Source organism: Antechinus flavipes, chromosome 2 (genome assembly GCF_016432865.1).
Source record: "Antechinus flavipes isolate AdamAnt ecotype Samford, QLD, Australia chromosome 2, AdamAnt_v2, whole genome shotgun sequence".
Classification (NCBI taxonomy): domain Eukaryota; kingdom Metazoa; phylum Chordata; class Mammalia; order Dasyuromorphia; family Dasyuridae; genus Antechinus; species Antechinus flavipes.
Genome location: NC_067399.1, coordinates 573,299,128 through 573,319,872, shown reverse-complemented (window position 1 = coordinate 573,319,872; position 20,745 = coordinate 573,299,128).

Here is a 20,745-nt window from a genome sequence, read left to right as displayed (position 1 = left end):
TCCACTAATTTTATGATGTGACCTTTTGGGAGCTTTTCTTGGTGTATAATATGAAATATTGCTCTTAGATCTAATTTATGCCAAATTATAGTTTTCCCAGGAGTTTTTGACAGATAATGCTTACTCAAATAATTGGTATCTGACTTTATCAAACATTGTGCTATATAATATTCATTTGCTTCTCTATTTTATGTAACAGTTTGTTTCACTGATCAAACTTTGTTTTTTTTTTTTTTTTTAACCAGTACCAAATTGTTTTTGATGATTTTAATATCGTTTGAGATCTAGTACTGCTAGGCCTCCTTCCTTCTCATATATTTTTAAAAATTTCCCTTGAGATTCTTGACCTTTTGTTCCTCTGAATGGATTTTATTATTTTTCCTCTAGCTCTCTACCATAACAATTTGGTGGTTTTTGTTGGTATGACATTGAATTTTTAAATTAGATAATTTTATTATTTTATTTTATTGGCTTGTTCTCTACATGAACAATTAATATTTTTCTAATTATTTATTTCTATTACTGCAAAGAGTATTTTGTTAATTGTATTCATATAGTTCATCTTGAAGTTTTTTTGTAAACTTTTTTTTTCACTTATTTTGAATGGAATTTCTTTTCTCGATGAAGTTAGCTTTTAATACACAGAAACAGTAACAATCTTTAAGGCTTTAGTTTGTACCTGAAACTTTGTTGAAATTACTCAACTAATTTTTTAGTTGGCTTGCATTCTCTAAACCATTATATCATCTGCATGAAATAATTTTGTTTTCTCTTTGCCTCAACTCATTCTCTCAGTTTCTTTTTCTTATATTAATATTATAGTTAGCATTGTTAGCATTATTTTAAATAATAGTAATGATAATGGACATTCTTGTTTTACTCCATATTTTATGGCCTTTGATTTATCCCCCTTCCGTATCATGCTGATTTTTGGTTTCATAGAGATACTATTTACTGTGATATAATCATGTGACTTTTTAATTCTTGTTATTCATATGTTATATCTATATTATGTTCATAATTCCTTAATATTGGATCAACCCTGCATTCCTGCATTTATATTCTACCTGATTATAAATTTCCAGAGAGGTTGGATAAGTGCACAACTTCACCAACAGGGTATCAAATGTGCCCCTCTAAAAACAGTCTTTACAATATTCACTGTTTCTTTCATCATCTTTTAAATTTGCAATATGTATGATGAACTACAGAATTGTTTTAATTTGTATTTCTCTTATTAATGATTTAAAGTACTTTCATATGAATATTGATAATTTGTAATCTTTTAGAAAATTGTTCATGATTTTAAAAAGTGAAGAAAAAGGCATCAATGAAACAATACACAAGTGATAGCAGAAGGAAATTCAGAAAGGGATAGCTTGTGTGTGTGTGTGTGTGTGTGTGTGTGTGTGTTTATGTGTATAATGTGTATTTTAATATTTTAATAAATGTATTTAAATATATTTTAGAAACTTCATTGGATAAAAATTTGTAGTTTCATATACATTTATATTCCTTTTTTTCCCCTGTTTATCCTTGTATACAAAATAATCATGTTTATTAGATTAAAAGTAAGAAAAAATATACTTTGAAGACTTAGGCCAAATCTATTAGGAAAAAGTGGTTAGTCTTACATATTTGTTTTCATTATCTATTTTGAATATCAGACTTGTCAGCTATTTTTTTGTTTTAAATTTTTTTTCATTAATAGTATTTTTCTTCACCTATGTGTCAAGAAAATTGTTAACATTCATTTTTATAAGATTTTGCATGCCATTATTATTCTATAAGAAATGAGCAGCAGGATGATTTCAGAAAGGTCTGGAGAGACTTACATAAACTGATGCTAAGTGAAATGAGTAGAACCAAGAGAACATTGTACACAGCAACAATAAGATTATGTGATGATCAATTCTGATGTCCATGAGTCTTTTCAACAATGAGGTGATTCAAGCAAGTTTCAATAGACTTGTGATAGAGCCATCTGCATCCAGAGAGAAGACTAGGGACTGAATGTGGATCATAATAGAGTATTTTCAACTTTATTGTTGTGGTTTGTTTGCTTTTTGTTTTCTTTCTCATTTTCTTTCCTTTTTGATCTGATTTTTCTTGTTCAGCCTAAGTATGGAAATGTGTACAGAAGAATTGCATATGTTTAACATATATTGGATTACTTGTCTAAGGGGGGGAAGGAAGGGAGAAAAAATTTTAGCACAAGTTTTTACAAGGGTAAATGTAGAAAACTATGCACATATTTTGAAGAAAAAAAGTTTTTTTTTAAAAGAGTTTGCATTTTATCTTTTTCTCCTCCCCCCTCTTCTGAAGAAAATAGGCAATTTGATATAGTTTATACATGTGCTATCGTGTAAAACAGTTTCCATATTAGTCACAATAACAAAAGAAGAAATAGAACAAAAGGAAAAAAAATTTAAAAGAATAAAGCAAGTGAAAAATATGTTTTGATCTGCATTCAGAGTTTATCAGTTCTTTATCTAGTTATTGTTTGGTGTTGGTGAAAAGAGTTTGAATAAATCAGTTAATCATCTGTTGCTGTTACTGTGTATGATTTCTTGATTCTGCTCATTTCACTTTTCATCAGTTCATACATGTTTATCCAAGTTTTTCTGAAATCTGCTTGTTCAACATTGCACAATAGTATTCCATTGCATTCATATGCCCCAGATTATTCATTTATTATCAATTTATTGAGCATCCCCTCAATTTTCAATGTTTTGGTATCATAAAAAGGGCTGCTACAAATACTTTTGCACATGTAGGCTCTTTTCCTTTTTTTATGATTTCTTTGGATTATAGACCTAGTCGATTGCTGGGTCAAAAGGTATGCACAGTTTGGTATCTTTTTGGGCAGAGTTTCAAATTGTTTTCCAGAATGGTTGAATCAGTTTACAACTTCAACAGCCCATTAGTATTCCAGTTTTCCCAAATCCTCTCCAACATTTATTCTTTTCCTTTTTGTCATGTAGGCCTGCCTATCTGGTAGGTGGGAAGTAATATTATAGAGTTGTTTTAATTTGCATTTCTCTAATCAAAAGTAATATAAAGCACTTCTTCATGTGGCTATAGATAACTTTGATTTCTTTATCTAAAAACTGCCTATTCATGTCCTCTATTTATTGGTGAATAGTTAGGCTTGTATTCTTATAATTTTGACTCAGTTCTCTATATTTTTAAGAAATGAGGTCTTTATTAGAGATACTTGTAAAGATTATTTTCCAGCTTTCTGCTTTCCTTCTAGATTGCATTGGTTTTAAATTTTAATGTAAACTTTTAAAATAAACCAAAATAAAAATTTTAAATTTAATGTAAGTTTTTAAAATAAAAAGCTTTTCAATCAAATATCATCAAAGTTATTTATTTCACATTGCATAATCCTTTGTGTTTCTTGTTTGATTATGACATTTTACCCTTCCCACAGGTTTGACAGGAAGAGTACTCCTTTGTTCTTCTAATTTGTTTACATCTAAGTAACCCATTTAGATCTTATCCTGGTATATGGGATGGAATGTGGGTTTCTATCTAGTTTGTGTCCTATTGTTTTCCAATTTTCTCAGAAGTTTTTGTCAAATCATCCGATCCCAAAAGTTGGAGTCTTTGAGTTTATCAAAAACGAGGTTACTTTTTTCATTGTCTGTGTCCACTGACCCACCACTCCATTTCTTAGTACCAGATAGTTTTGATGGTTCCTACTTTATAATACAGTTTAAGATCTTACTGCTAGGCTATCTTCCTTTGTATTTTTTTTTTTTTTTCATTAATTTCCTTGATATTCTTAACTTTCTGTTCTTCCAGATGAATTTTGTTATTTTTTTCTAGCTTTATCAGATAGTTTCTTGGTAGTTTAGTATGGCACTGAATTAAATAAATTAGTTTAGGCTGAGTTGTCATTTTTATTGGCTCGATCTACCCAAGAGCAATTGCTATTTTTCCAAATGTTTAGATCTGCCTTCATTTGTGTGAAAAGGATTCGTATAGTTCCTAAGACAGACTCCTAAGTATTTTATATTGTTTACAGTTATTTTAAATAGAATTTCTCTTTTTATCTCTTGCTGCTGGGTTTTGTTGACCAAAGAAAGAAATATCCTATATCCTGCAACTTTGCTAAAGTTGTTCATTATTTAAAATAATTTTTTAGTTAATGCTTTAAGGTTACCTAAGTATACCATCATATCATATGCAACTAGGGATAATTTTGTTTCTCATTGCCTATTCTAATTCCTTAGATTTTCTTCTTTTATTGCTAAATATAACATTTCTAGTACTATAATGAAGAATGGTGGTGATAAAGGGACACCCTTGCTTCACCTCTGATCTTATTGATAAGGCTTCTAGGTCATCCCTATTACATATAATTCTTGCTGATAGTTTTAGATAGATACTGCTTATCATTTTAAGGGACACTCCCTTTATTCCTATGCTCTCTAATTTTTTTTTTTAATAGGAATGGGTGCTATGTTATGTCAAAAAAGCCTTTGCATCATCTATTGAGTTTAATCATCTGATTTCTGTTGGTTTTCTTATTGATATGGTCATTTGTGTTATTTTCCTACTATTGATCCAACACTACATTTCTTATATAAAACCCATCTAGTCATATTTTAAAATTCTTGTTATATACTGTTGTTCTTGCTTCGCTAGTATTTTGTTCAAATTTTTTTATTTAATGTACATTAGGGAAATAGGTCTATAATTTTCTTTCCTTGTTTTAGCTCTTCCTGGTTTATGCGTCAGCACCATATTTATGTCATAAAAGAAATTTGATAGGCCTTCCTTTGCCTATTTTAAAAAATAATTTATATAATATTGGAGTTGATTGTTCTTTAAATATTTGGTAGAATTCACTTGTGAACCCATCTAATCCTGGGGATTTTTTCCTAGGGAGTTTATTAATGGCCTGTTCACTTATTTATTTACACTTTCTATTTTCCGATCTGTTAATCCAGGTCATTTATATTTTCATAAATATTCATTGATTTTGCTCATAATTGTCAGGTGTATTGGCATATGATTGGGCAAAGTATTTCCTAGTGATTGCTCTGATTTCTTTTTTGTTAATGTTGATTTCACCCTTTTCATTTTTGATACTAAATGTTTTATTTTCTTTTTTCTAAATCAAATTAACCAATAGCTAATCTATCCCCCTAAAACCAGCTCCTAGATTTATTTATTAATTCAATATATATTTAAATTTTTTAATCTTATTAATCTTAGTTTTGGTTTTCAGGATTTTCAATGTGCGCTCAATTGAGGATTTTTAATTTGTTCTTTTCCAGTATTTTTTCATTTGCATGTCTAATTCATTCATCTGTTCTTTTTCCATTTTGTTGATATAAGAATTTAGAGAAATAAAATTTCCTCTGAATATTTCTTTGAATGCATTTCACAAATTTCGATGTGTTATCTCATTGTTGTCATTCTCTTAAATGAAATTATTGTGGTTTCTGAGATTTTTCTTTGACTCATTTATTCTTTAGGATTAGATTATTTAGTTTCTAATTAATTTCTAGCATATCATTTCTGCTGCCCTGTATTGAATGTGATTTTTATTGTATTATGATCTGAAAAAATACATTTAATACTTGCCTTTTTGCATCTGATTTTGAATGTTTTATGCCCAATTACATGGTCTATTTTTGTATAGGTTTCACGTCCTTCTGAAAAAAAAAAGTATATTCCTTTCTGTTCCCATCCAGCTTTCTCCAAAGGTCACAGATACATTGTTGATGGAGTTGTGAATTGCTGCAACCATTGTGGAGAGTTATTTGAAACTGTGACCAAAGGGTTATCAAGTTGTGCCTTCCCTTTGACCCAGCCATATCTCTATTGGATCTGTATCCCAAAGTGATCATAAAAAAATAAAAAGGACCCACATATGCAAAAATGTTTGGGACAACTCTTTGTAATGGCAAGGTACTGAAAATTGAGTGGACACCCTTCAGTTGGGGAATGGCTAAATGGTATATGAATGTTACGGAATATAATTGTCCTTTACAAAATGATGAGCAAGTTGATTTCAGAAAAGCCTGGAAAGACTTACATGATCTAATGTTGAATAAAGTGAGTAGAACCACGAAAACATTGTATGTAGCAACAATAAGATTATGTGATGATCAACTCTGATGGACATGCCTCTTCAATAATCTGATGATTCAAGCCAATTCTAATAAACTTATAATGTAAAGATCCATTTGCATCTAGAGAGAATAATGGAAACTGAATGTGGATAAAAAGCATAGTATTTTCACCTTTTTTAAAGTTATTATTATTTGCTTGTTTTTTTCTTTCTTTTTTGATCTGATTTTTGTCATGCAGCATGACAAATGTTTCAACTTTTCCCCTCCTACCCTCCACCCCCTCCTCTAGATGGCAGGTGGTCCCATTCATGTTAAATATGTTAAAGTATATGTTAAATACAATATATGTATACATATACATATTTATACAGCTATCTTGTTGCATAAGAAAGATCAGATTTAGAAAGAGGGTAAAAATAACCTGAGAAGAAAAAACAAAAAAGCAAGCAAACAATAACAGAAAGAGTGGAAATGTTATGTTGTGGTCCATACTCATTTCCCACTGTTCTTTCTCTAGGTATAACTGGTTTTGTTCATTACAAATCAATTGGAACTGATTTGGATCCTTTCATTGTTGAAGAGAGCCATATCCATCAGAATTGATCATCATCTAGTATTGTTGTTGAAGTGTATAATGATTTCTTGGTTCTGCTCATTTCACTCAGCATCAGTTCATGTCTCTCCAAGCTTTCCTGTATTCATCCTGCTGGTCATTTCTTACAGAACAATAATGTTCCATAACATTCATACGCCACAATTTATTCAGCCATTCTCCGATTGAAGGGCATCCATTCAGTTTCCAGTTTCTAGCCACTACAAACAGGGCTGCCACAAACATTTTTGCACATACAGGTCCCTTTTTCTTCTTTAATCTCTTTGGTATATAAGTCCAGTAGTAACACCACTGGATCAAAGAGTATGCACAGTTTGATAACTTTTTGAGTATAGTTCCAAATTGCTCTCCAGAATGGTTGGATCCATTCACAACTCCACCAACAATGCATCAGTGTCCCAGTTTTCCCACATCCCCTCCAACGTTCATCATTATCTTTTCCTGTCATCTTAACCAATCTGACAGGTGTGTACAGGTATCTCAGAGTTGTCTTAATTTGCATTTCTCTGATCAATAATGATTTGGAACACCTTTTCATATGACAAGAAATAGTTTCAATTTCTTCATCTGAAAATTGTTCATATCCTTTGACCATTTATCAATTGGAGAATGGCTTGATTTCTTATAAATTAGAATCAATTCTGTGTATATTTTGGAAATGAGGCCTTTGTCAGAACTTTTAGCTGTCAAAATGTTTTCCCAGTTTATTGCTTCCCTTCTAATCCTGTCCACATTAGTTTTATTTGTACAAAAGCTTTTTAACTTAATATAATTGAAATTTTCTATTTTGTGATCAATAATGGCCTCTAGTTCTTCTTTGGTCACAAATTCCTTTCTCCTCCACAAATCTGAGAGGTAAACTGTCCTATGTTCTTCTATTTTATTTATAATCTCATTCTTTATGCATAGATCATGGACCCATTTTGAGCTTATGTTGGTGTACGGTGTTAAGTATGGGTCAATGGCTAGTTTTGCTATACTAATTTCCAATTTTCCCAGCAGTTTTTGTCAAATAATGAATTCTTATCCCAAAAGCTGGTCTTTGGGTTTGTCAAATATGAGATTGCTATAGTTATTGACTATTTTGTCCTGTAACCCTAACCTATTCCACTGGTGACCACTGCTTTATAATATAGTTTTAGATCTGGTCAGCTAGGCCACCTTCATTTGATTTTTTGTTGTTGTTGTTAGTTGCTTGAAAATCTTGACCTTTTGTTCTTCCAGATGTTTGTTGTTTTTTTCTAGGTCATTAAAATAGTTTTGGGGAGTCTGATTAGCACTAAATAGATTCATTTAGGCAGTATTGTCACCTTTATTATATTTGCTCGCCCTATCCAAGAGCACTTAATATTTTTCCAGTTAATTAGGTCTGACTTTATTTGTGTGGAAATTTGTAGTTTTGCTCATATAGTTCCTGACTTTCCCTTGGCAGATAGATTATGGGTTTATAGTCTTTAGCCCCTGTGTTTATAGCTTCTGTGTTGATCTACTGGCTTGCTGCCAGGGAAGAGTAGCTCACACTGTGGTAGAGTTCTCTCCACAGATTTTCCACCAGCAGAGAACACACCCTACTTCCCTCTGGTCTGCTTAGCATGAGCTGTTCCCTGTGCTCCCACTGCCTGCCTGACTCTGCCCCTGGCCTACCCCCATTCCATCCCATGTGCGAACAAAAACAGACCTTTTCTGGCGAATTATGAAATTACCTTCTTTGGTGTTGTACTTCCAATATTCGTGGGTTCTGACAATCAAGCACTAATTCCAAGGCTGAATTTCATTAGAATTGATTGAGGGAAAAAGAGTTTAGGAAGATGCGTATGTCCTTGCCGCCATCTTGGCTCTGCCCTGAGAGTAAGGTTTAAGTGATGCTCATTGCCTACCTTCCCATCTTCCCCTCTACTGTAATAGGTTTTTTACTTCTTTTCATGTGAAGTAATTTACACCATTCTGCCTTCTTCCTTCTTGCTGCATCAAATATATTCCTCTTTCTCACCACTTAATTTTTATGTCATTCTCTCAAATTCATCTTATACAAATATCCTCTATGTATTCCTTCTAGCTTTACTATTAGCGATACAATTATTAAGATTTACAAGCATCATTTTTCCATGTAGGGATGTAAACAGTTTAGCTTTATTGAATCTTTTGTTTTCTTTTCCCTTTTTACCCATTAACGCTTCTCTCAGGTCTTGATATTAGAGATCAAATTTTGGCCTTCTCCTTATGAAAGTTTGAAATCCTTCTATTTTATTGAATCACATTTTTTTTTTTTACCTTTGATGTCTTATGCTTAATTTTTTTGGGTAAATGATGCTTGGTTGTAGTTCTAGCTCCTTTGTTTTCTGGAGTATCATGTTTCATGACTTCCAGTCTTTTAATGTTGCCACTGCTGGGTCCTGATTGCAACTCCCTTCCTGCTACTTGTATTTTTACCTTGATTTGATCTGGAATTTGATTATTATGTTCCTTGGAATCTTTCATTTGGGATGTGTTTCCTGAAGTGATTAGTGGATTCTTTCAATTCACTAAGACCAATTTTGTCTTTTGGTCTCAGGACATCAGGGAAGTTTTCCTTGATAATTTCTTGGAAGATATTGTCCAGATCCTTCTTTTGATTATGGCTTTTACATAGTTTAATTATCCTGATATTATGTCTACTGAATCTATTTTCGAGGTTAGTTGTTGTTCCCATGAAGTATTTTACATTTTCTTCCATTTTTTCATTCTTTTGAACTTGTTTAACTGATTCTTGATGTCTCGTATAGTCATTAGCTTCCACTTGCCTAATTTTAGTTTCTAAAGTGTTGTTTTCTTCAATTAGCTCTTGTACTTTCTTTTCCATTTGGATAATTGTACTTTTTAAGCAGTTTCCTACACTGTTGACCTTTTTTTTTTTTTTTTAAATGATTCTTTTGCAGCACTTTCATTTCCTTTTCCAGTCTTTTCTCTACTTCTCTCTTTTTTTAACTCTTCTCTGAGTTCTCTCTGGGTTAGAGATCACTTCTCATTTGTTTTTGAGTTTAGTGCGTAGGTGTTTGACGTTGTTGTACTCTTCTTAATTTGTGTCTTGGTCTTCCTTGTCACCACAATAACTTTCCATGGTCAGATTCTTTTGTTGTTGTTCTTTTGCTCATCCATCTCTCTCTCTCTCTCTCTCTCTCTTTCTCTCTCTCTCTCTCTCTCTCTCTCCCTCTCTCTCTCTCTCTCTTTCTCTCTCTCTCTCTCTCTTTCTCTCTCTGTCTCTCTTCTCTTTTCAGTTTTCTTTTCTCTCTCTGCCTCTGTTTCTGTCTCTGCCTCTTCCTGCCTCTGTTTTTGTCTCTTCCTCTCTCTCCCTCTTCCCTCCCTCCCTTTCTCCCTTCCCTCTGTTTTTCCCTCCCTTTTTCTCTCTCTCTGCCTCCCTCCCTCTGTCTTTTCCTCCCTTTCCCCCCCTCACTGATTTTCTTTCCCTCTAGGCCAAGAATGTGTTATTTTAGGAAATCTACCTAGCATAAGCTAGAGCTCTATAGGTCTTGTTGTGTGTTTTTGTTTCCCGACAAATTTTCTTTGTTTTGTGATCTAAGATTGGTGAGTTTTGAACAATGCAATGTTTTGCTCTGATAGTGCTTTGTTTGCCTATCACATTTGGCCCAATTTTATTGCTTTACTTACAATTGGTTCTGCTGAGCTTTATATTTGTAGATCTGCTAATGGGTTTAGTCAGTGGAAAATGTGTGTAAAGTACCCTAGCATGTTTGAGAAGTTGTGTATATGGATTGAGGGTTTGTTTGTTATTAAGTTAAGTTCTATGGCGATAGTGGAACATTTTTTGGTTCTGATTAATGACAGTTATGTGGGATTACTTTAGTGACATATTTATAATTGATAAAAAGTCTCCATTTTTTTTTTTTTTAACTCATCATCCAGGGCTGGTAGTTGTGAGTCCTGCTTTTCCATATGAAGAATCCTATAAAGTCTACATTGGTATTCATCTATTTATCAAGCATTACTAAGTACCTTCTGCTAGAAGAAGTCAGGTGGTGCAGTGGATAGAGCACTGATCCTGGAGTCAGTCAGAATGACCAGAGTTCAAATTTGACTTCAAACACTTACTAGCTGTATGACTTTAGGTAAACCTATTAATCTTTGCCTGCATAAAATTGGACAAGAAAATGGCAGACCACTCCAGTGTCTTTATGAAGAAAAATCCCATCAACAATATTAAAGTCTTTAAAAAGATTTGACATTGAAAGATGAGCTCCTCAAATAAGCAGGGCCTAAAGTGCTATGGTCCCCAAGGTCACAGAAAATCATACATGATTGAACAACAGAAATACCTACTATATTGCTGGGATTGAGGGGGATTGAGAGCAAAAAAAAAAAAGTCTTTGACTTCAAAGAGATTACCCAAGAATGCTAGGACCCAGAGGTGATATGCTGACTTACACTTTTTGACATAAATATTTATGTTTTTTTATCCCTCCTTAGTAGTTAGTTTAGCATCATTTTTTTTTTTTTGGTTCAATTTTGACACCCGAGGAGTACTTAGCCCAATTACAGAAGAAGAGGTATCCCTCTTTTGCCTTAAAAATAATCCTACTTTTTACCCTCTAACAAGCGATCTGAAATCATTTAAATACTATAGTTTCCCAAATATAATTCAACCTGATCTTTTCCTCTCATTTTCAATCCCAACTTAGTAGTATCTGTAAAAGATTTTTTTGGGGTTATACCTATGATTTAATTGTTATAAGAAACTCCTAGTGAGCAAACCCCATTTATGGGCCCTGCATCTGCTCTGAAATGTAGAACTGCATCTGCTCTGAAATGAGTCTTTTAGCCTTAAAAGATATTTTGGGCATTAAGAAGTTAAATGATTTGCCCTAAGTCACATAGCCAAGAGTGTCAACAGCAGGTCTTGAACGCAGGTCTTCTTGACTCCCACAAACTAGCTAAGACTGTAATTCCAACATACGAGATATTTGTGTAGAAAAACTCTCAACATAAGCTATAATAATCCACATATAATTTGGACTTTTGGTGTAAGGTTGGCTACATTTCTCTATCCTGTTCTTAGAATACACCTGAGCACTGATAAGGTTCTTCTAATAATTTTGACTTGAGAACTTATTTCCATTTGTTCCTTCCCTAATAACATTATCAGTAATTAGCAGCTCAAAACAATTTAATCAATTGATTTATGTTCAACATCATTGATAACCAATTAAAACAAGTAATTCTTGCAAATCGGTACTTACTGAGTAGCATAAAGATATCCCTCTGAGCTGGAGTGCATTCCCCCTTTTTACTAGCTTGGTACCTGGAAAAGTGGCCTCAAACTTAAAGCAATAGTTGTAAATTTTTCTACTCCAAAATTTATATCTGGGAACAGCATAGCCAAAGGACAAGTTGGTCCTTTTTTTGCAGGGTGCTCAAGGCTGGTCTCTCAATAAAATTTTCTATGGATTTCATTTCCTAGGCTTTCATTTGTTTGGCTCTTCTGGTCTCACAAAGTCATAACTTTGTTCAGTTTGTCTCCTGCACTCATTTGTTTAAAAACAGAAATAACAAACATGAAGAGATAAAGGAACATAACTGAAATTTGTTCACCAGTCACTAGGTAGCATGGGGAAGATGGAAATATCTTTCTTTGATCCCTGCTGTGATACTGATCATTCAGTTTGTGACCTCGAGCAAGCCATAAAACCTTCCTTGCCCTCAGTTTCTTTATATTCCAAATGAAGGACATCTAAGGGCCTTTCCTAATCTAAATGTATTGGTTTTAACATTTGACTTTATAATCTGGCAGTTAGATTTAGAAGACTTGTTTTCAAATCCTAACTCTACCATCCTTGTAACCTTATGCTAGCCATTCAGTATCTCTGAGCCTCAGTTTCCCCATATGTAAAATCAAGAGGTTGATCTACATGACCTCTAAGAGCTCTTCCAGTTCAGAGATCTAGAAATTAGTAGGAAAAACAACCTACTGAGTTTGAGTTGAACAGAGAGGACCCCTAAAAAAGGACTTACCACCAGATGGCAGCAGAGAATAGGGAATGGTTTCTAAAGTAACTTCTAAACTGCATCTAAAAATGGAATTCCAACCCATTTACTTTTAAAAAACATTTTAATAGTATGCTGTTGTTCCAATTATATATAAAGATGGTTTTCAACATTCCTTTTTGTAAGATTTTGAGTTTCAATTTTTTTTCTCCCTTACCTCTTCACTCCCCATACTAATAAGTAATCTGATATAGGTTGTTCATGCACATTCATTTTTTAACATATTTATATATGAGTCAAGTTAAGAAAGGAAAACAAAAACAAAAAGGAAAAATCGTGAGAGAAAAAAACAAAAGGAAAAAAAGGTGAAAATAATATAATTTGATCTGTTTTCTCCCCGGATGCAGATGACATTTCCCATTCAAAGTTTATTGAAATCCATTTACTTCAAAGCAATGAAATCCCCCCTCCCAAGATTTGTACTGATTGAACAGTATGATTCATACGAGCTTCTTAAAGTGTGATTTGGGCATTCCCTACATCCTTATCATGAAACCAGCATATGCTATGCATGCCATGGATTTGGTAAAGTGAATTTTGAACAGCTAGCCATAACCAACACATTCTTTATTATAAAGCCATGATTTAGAAAGTAATACTTTTTTGCCAGAGGGCAAAACCAGGACCAATGGCAAAGGAAACAGAGGCAAATGTAGCCTTGCTGTCGGGAATAAGTTCCTGATAAATAGAATTGCTTAAAATATAATGGGCTGCCTGGGAAGGTAATGGCTCTCATTAAAGACCTCTCATTGGAGATTTTTAAGCAGAGATTAGATCGCCTCTTGTTAAGAATGTCATAGTGAGGATTCCTTTAGGATGAAAATTCTTAACCATTTTTGGATATTGTGGAATCCTTTGATAGTCTAATAAAATCCCTAGCAACTCTTACTCCCTAGCAATGACTCCACTCCTGCAGATTTTTGGATTTGTGAGTCCTTTCTTGGATCTACATGAATTACCTCATTGTTGATGGGAGCCATGTCCATCAGAATTGATCATTATATAATCTTGCTGTTGCCATGAATAATGATTTCCATACAGAATAATATTTTTAAAACACGATAAAATTTGTTGGATTATAGTGGAAACCAATACATTGAAAAGAAAATATCAAAATGTTTTTTTAAAAACTTCTCAGGCCTTCTGAAATCTCTCCATGGATCACTTTATGGTATGTAAACTCCAGGTTAATAACCTCTGCTTTAAGATGTTGTTTGGACTACATGGCAATAGAGGTCTCATTCTCCTCTAAAATTCTGTGATAATAGTATTTGCTGTTTCTATGGGGCTTTCCAGCTTACAAAACTTTTTTTATAACCAGTCCTATGAAATAGGTAAAGCAAATATGAAGATATACCTTATATAGATGGGAAACTGAGGCTAAGAGAGTTTAAGTGATTTATCAGTGTCATACCATAGTGAGAATCAAAGCTAGCAGAACCACATATTTTTCAAGCAAGAGATACCTGTTCCATGATAACTGGTTTTATCTAATTTGTGATGACAAATTTGTTTAGATCTGGGAATTGCTTCCTAATATGTATTTTGTGTGTGTGTATGTGTGTTTGTGTGTGTGTGTGTGTGTGTGTGTGTGTGTGTGTGTATATATATATATCCTTATGCTTCCTGTGGGATTTTGTGCATGGACAGAATCCTACATATGATCTACCAAATATGCTGTGTACCTTCTTCATATTTTAAAGACATATGGGAATAGCAATGGATCACATGGCCTGTCCATTGATTTTTCTTTTTTTTCCTACGTGACTAATCTAACTCACCTCCTCACCTTAAAAAAAAATTATTTTATAACATCCTTCATACCACTTCTGTCCAGTTCAGATCTATTTATACCCAAAATGCAACACATTATTGCCCTTTCAGAGGTTTTCAATTTCATTTCTTCAGAGAGAGCAGTATCTCATGTGTTGCAGCATATACATCATCACTATAAGAATACTGATATCAAAAAACTGTCATCTATTTTAGATAGTACCATAGAATCATTAAAAACATTGGTAACTGATTCGGTAATATTAACTATAAAATTTAGCTGGAGAACCAGCAGGAAGGCTGTGGTAGTATGTAGAAGGAATAATCATAATTCTTTGGTTTTGGTAAATTTAAATAGGGTTTTCATCTCTGTTTAACTCTTGTGTTGGAGGCTTCCTTCTCACATGAAGGATCCAGAAAATTTCTGGAAACTAATTTCTTTCTGACTCATTTGGCCCCACTGATGAACCTGATTAGTTTGACATATAACCCTCCCTTAAATGTTGGCCATCAGCTCCCCCTAAAAATGATGAGGCTCACTATGTATCATACTATAACAACACAGACAAATCAGACCCTCGACTTTGGAGAGTTAAGAGAATTCCTTTCCCCCTTCTGTGATTATCTATGTTTCTCCATTGTAGTGAAAAACCTATATTTTCTTTTTCAAGTTTTTTATTAAAACTTTTTATTATCAAAACATATGCATAGATAATTTTCAACATTTATCCTCGCAAAACTTTGTGCTCCAAATTTTTTCTTCCCTTCCACTTCCTCCCCTAGACATCAAGTAATCCAATATATAGTAAACATGTGCAATTCTATCCTTATTTCCACAATTATCATGCTGCACAAGAAAAATCAGATCTAAAAGGGAAAAAAAGAGAAATAAAACAAAATGCAAACCAACAACAAAAAGAGTGAAAATACGATTCTGTGATCCACATCAGTTCCCACAGTGCTTTCTCTGGATACAAATGACTCTCTTCATTACAAGATCATTGGAAATGGTCTGAATCACTTCATTGTTAAAAAAAAAAAAAAGAGCCACATCCATCAGAATTGATCACTGTATAATCTTCTTGTTGCTGTGTACAACAATCTCCTGGTTCTGCTCATTTCACTTAGTATCAGTTCACGTAAGTCTCTCCAGGCCGCTCTAAAATCAACCTGTTTATCATTATAGAACAATAATATTCTATAACATTCATATACCATAATTTATCCAGCCATTCTCCAACTGATGGGCATCTACTCAGTTTCCAGTTTCTTGACATTTCAAGAGGGCTGCCACAAACATTTTTGCACATGCAGGTCCCTTTCCATCCTTTACGATCTCTTTGGGATATAAGCCCAATAGAAACACTGCTGGATCAAAGGATATGCACATTTTGGTAGTTTCAAATTGCTCTACAGAATAAACCTGTATTTTCTCTGTGATTCACAGTATTCTTCTGAGCAGGGTTCCATGAAGGGTTGTCCTCCTTTACAAAGGTAAAGGAGAGTTGGCTCCTTAGTCATGGGCCTGATATGCATCATTTCTCATTAGTTTTGCTTCATCTTTCATTAGTTTTCTACTGTCTGTTCAACTTCTAGTTGCTTCTTCTGTAGATTCTCTCCAGCAATTGCTTCTGCTCCTCAAGATATGGTACCAGTTCTTAAGATGTGGGACTCATAAGGAATTAATTACACTAGCGTCTCTGCTGACAGGCTAAGCCTTTTCTGTTGTATTCTAGGGTCCTAACGATTATTTGATATTGACTTCTGTTCTTTGTACTGGGCTCCATAGTCCCACCTTACAAACAAGGGGGCTCTTAAGACCTTGTGGGAATCTCCTTCTACTCATTTTGCTCAAAGAACTTTCCATTATTCACTTTCCCCTCAGCTGAGATAGGGTGAATCAATTCCCTGTGCTCCCTCTTTCATTTGTTTCTTGGTGAGTTGTCTTCTGTTCATTCAGCATCTCCCACTGAGCCTTGGGTCTAATGATTTCCTATACTTTGCCTGATTTGTCCATTTCCAGTTTCCCCTTGGAAGCAGGAAATGAGAACAGCTTCTTTGTGCATCTGAAGCCTTTTAAACTATTATTGTATTACTCCTCTTCCCCATATATCCCTTTAATGCTTAAAAATCAGTACTCTTTCAAAATAGAAAGGTGGTTTTGAATAGAAAGGTGATACAGTGGGAAAAGTAATAGATTTGCAATCAGAAGACAATCAACAAATATTTATTAAGCACTTATTGTGTTCTAGGCCTTATACAAAGTACTGGGAATCGAAAGAAAATAAAATAAATAAGAATGGTTTAGTCCTCAAGAAACTTACATTCTAATGGAAGATATAACAATAATGTACATACATAATATATAAATTGCCAATGGCAGTTTTGCCTTGATATTTGCTAGATATATGACCATTGGGAAGTCTCACAGGAAACCTCTTTGTGCCTCATTTTCCTCATCTATAAAATGGCCATAATAAGACTTTCCTTATATACCTTACAGGGCTTTTGTGAACATATTCCTTTGTTCTATAAAATGTCTGTTTTTAAAGTATTCCTTTGTTTTTGAAGTACTGTATTTGTGGTTCAGTTGTTTTCATTCGAGTCAAATTCTTCATGACCCCATTTGGGGTTTTCTTGGTAAAGATACTAGAAAGATTTTTCATTTCTTTCTCCAGAAAGAAATTTTATGGGTGAGAAACTGAGGCAAACAAGGCTAAGTGGCTTGTCCAAGGTCACACTGGTAATAAGTGTCTGTTTTAAACTCAAGAAGATGAATCCTCTTGACTCAAGGCCCAGCACTCAAGGCCTAAAGTACTCTATAAATAAAAGTTATAATTTTTTTGTAAATAAGGAAAATGGAAAAAAGAGAGAAGGGGCAAGGGGAAAACCTATGGTTTTTCCCTTTTAAGAAGTCCAGGGTATAAGAGAATCCATGAACTTTAGGTAAAGTGTTGGTAGGAAGAGAAAATCAATAGATGCTTTTAGGAATGGCTAACACCAAAATATAATGGCAATAAGGGATAGGAAGAGAAAGATAATGTGATGGTGATTTCTTCCTCTTAGGATAAAGAGATGTGTTTCTACAGATGATAAAAAACAGGATGAAACAGAAGGTTGATGTAAGAGATTCTCATCACAAACTTTGTTGAGCCACGGAATGAGTTACTAAGGAAGCTGTGAAACTCCTTTCTTACTAGTGCTTGCCAGGAGACAGGTGGATAGATGAAGCATAAATTCTTGGAAGTTGCTGTTCTATCTGTAATTCTAAGTGACCTAACCTGAAGCAATTTCAAAGCTTTAGACACAAAGCAATTCCAAGGCCATTGCCAGAGTCTCAGGAATAATGACTCTATATGAAAGAGAGGTTTTTCAAGGGAGTTTTCAGCAGCTCTTCTCTGAAGCCAGATTTATCATTTTCCAAGCAAAGGATCAGAAACTGCAGAATCCACAGCACTTAATAGGCCAGTGGCTCTGGGCACAGAGTTTTAAGTCCAGAAGAATTTCTGGAATTCATGTGGATTTCTGGTTGGCTTTTCATTTGCATTTATAGGACAGGTCCATTTTTTATTGGTTTTTTTTTAATTTTTATTTAATAATTACTTTATGTTGACACTCGTTTCTGTTCCGATTTTTTTTTCCCTCCTTCCCTCCACCCCCTCCCCATTTTTTATTGTTGATGAATATTTTTATGAATACATTTGGCTCTGTTTGTCTTCCAGACTAGAAATAGAAGGAGACTTTCTTACCCTTAACTCAGCCCAGACTCTTGATGTAATGACTTCACTCCCCTGAGACTCTATCACCAGAAAAAAAAAAGCCTTAGCCTGGCTTTTGAATAGAGTCAAACTGCCAGCTCCAGAAGAAAAAGGACCTGGATTTGAATCCTATTTCTTTTCTTTTAAAATAGCTTTTTATTTTTCCAAAAGATAGTTTTCAACAGTCACATTTTTAAAATTTTGAATTCCAAATTTTTCTCCTTTCTTTCCCCACTTCCCCCTCCCCTAGACAATAAGTAATCCAATATAGGTTAAACATGTGCATGAACCCCATTTCTGCCACTTATTCCCTAACTTGGACAAGTCACAACTTCTCAAGCCTCATTTTCCTCATCTGTAAAACTGGGGTTGTGATGGGATTTCTACAGTCCCTTCAAACACTAAATCTATGATTCTCTCTACTGGAAGAGTACTTGGGAAGCAGAGGTACCCCCAGAAATATACCAGATATCTTACTCCCATTTGAATGAGCAACTAATAGATGGCTTCTTCATAAAGCTGCTTCAGACCTCTTAATCCTGTGGATCAGTCAGACCTTGACATAAGATTTTAAGTCTTTCCCAAGAAGGGTTTGGATTTTCATCATTTAAAGGGAACTCAATCCACAGTGTTAATTATTAGTAGTAATAATAGCTTATATTTGTATACTGCTTTATAAAGTATTTTCACGCTCATCACTTGGTCCTTGTGACAACCCCATGAAGGCAGATGAGAAAACTAAGACTAAGGAATTAGGTCAAATTCATGTAGATAAGAGGTGGAAAAGAACATTCTCAGATCTTGTTCTGTTCATTCCCTATTCCAGTGCTCTTTCTCTTGAGTCATATTCCCTTTCAGTGATTAATTCACCAACTGTAGAGTCAGAGTTGAGGAGATTAAATAAAATCGGAGCCATATAAAGAACTGAGGTGGTATAAAAGTCTACTTAGACAATTCAGTTACTTTCACCCCTTTCAAATATTTCCCTTTATTCTCTTCTTTTTTCACCTTCCCTTTTCCCTTTGTTTCTCTCACCTTGTTTCACTCCCATTTCATCTTAACTCATCCACACTTTCATACTCCTCTTACAGACCTTTCCTTCAATTGTCAGGATGATTCAAGAAAACATTTCTTCTCTTCTTTCCCCCTTAAATGATCCAAGTCAATGTGGTTATGTGTACCTGGAAGGGCCTACGGAAGAGAGCAACAGTACATTCAAAAGATAATGCCATCTTAGTGGCCAATTGGAATGGATTTTAGAAGACATATTTTTTTTCTTCCATTTCCTTTTGCTGAAATATATAAACTCTCTTTGGACTTGCATCTCTTGCCCGTGTGGAGAAGAGGCAGTACAAACCTGCTAATACTTTTCCAGAACTCACAAACTCATGATTGGAAAGTTTCCTTTGGCTGTATTTGGTGTTTTTAGCATATTATTAAAAGAGAGAACAGGGCTGACACTCCAAGCCCAGAATGCAGGGTTCAGGCCAGACTGCGAGCAAAGGAAGAGAATACTTTGTTCCCTGACCATTTTTCCACTAGTAACCTCCAGCATTGGCTTATCCAACCTAGGATAACTTGGGTAGAGGCTTTTGTGGCTAAACTGGGTCACCTAGCATCTGCCAGGTGAAGAGTGATGATTATTAGTGAAGAATTGGGCCTACTGAGTTCCTGGAACAAAGGTGTCTTTTCCCTGAGGAATAAGGAAGACTTTGTTTTGTTCTGTAGTCTTGCCCATTGCTTTTAAAGGTCTGGCATTAGCCAGCTTTGGAAGACAGACTCTAAAGGTTTGGGTATGGATTTACCCAGCTGCATGCATCTTCATTCCAGGTCCCATCTGCTCCCATTGTAGAGGAAATAATACAAACTCTATTGTCAGAGAGGATCTGGGTTCAAATTCTATCTTTATGCCATGGAGCTTTGAATGTCAGTCACTCTATGGGCCTTTATATAGGTTCTTTTGTTACTCTCAGCTCCTCTCTTTCCTTTCCTCCAAGGTATTGTAGTATAAATAAACTGGGTGGGGAGAATGCAGAGGAGATCCAGTCCTTTCTGGGAATATTAAACCTATATCACTACCCGTCTCTTCCAAAAATATAACTTTAATCCAGTTCACCCCATGTCTGACCACTCCTACTCTTCCTACAAGCTTCACTATGTCTTATGGAATCCTTAATCTATTTGGAGGCAAATTCCCCTTTATCCTCAGTCCTTCTTCTATCTCTTCAATTTCCAGTTAATGACACCACAGGCTCTGATTCCACTTCCCAGGGAACTTTGGTTTTCCAAACTTATGTCAACTCATTGAAAGGGAGTGGGGTTAGAGTGTTCTAGGTCCCCTTAGCCGTTTTCCTGGTGTCTCAGTGTTCTTGCTCTGTAGCATCTTCACTCTTTCACTAATCCATTTTCAAACATATAGAAGTCTCTCTTGCCCTGCAAAAGCCTTTGCTTTACTCCCAAACAAGTACAGCAA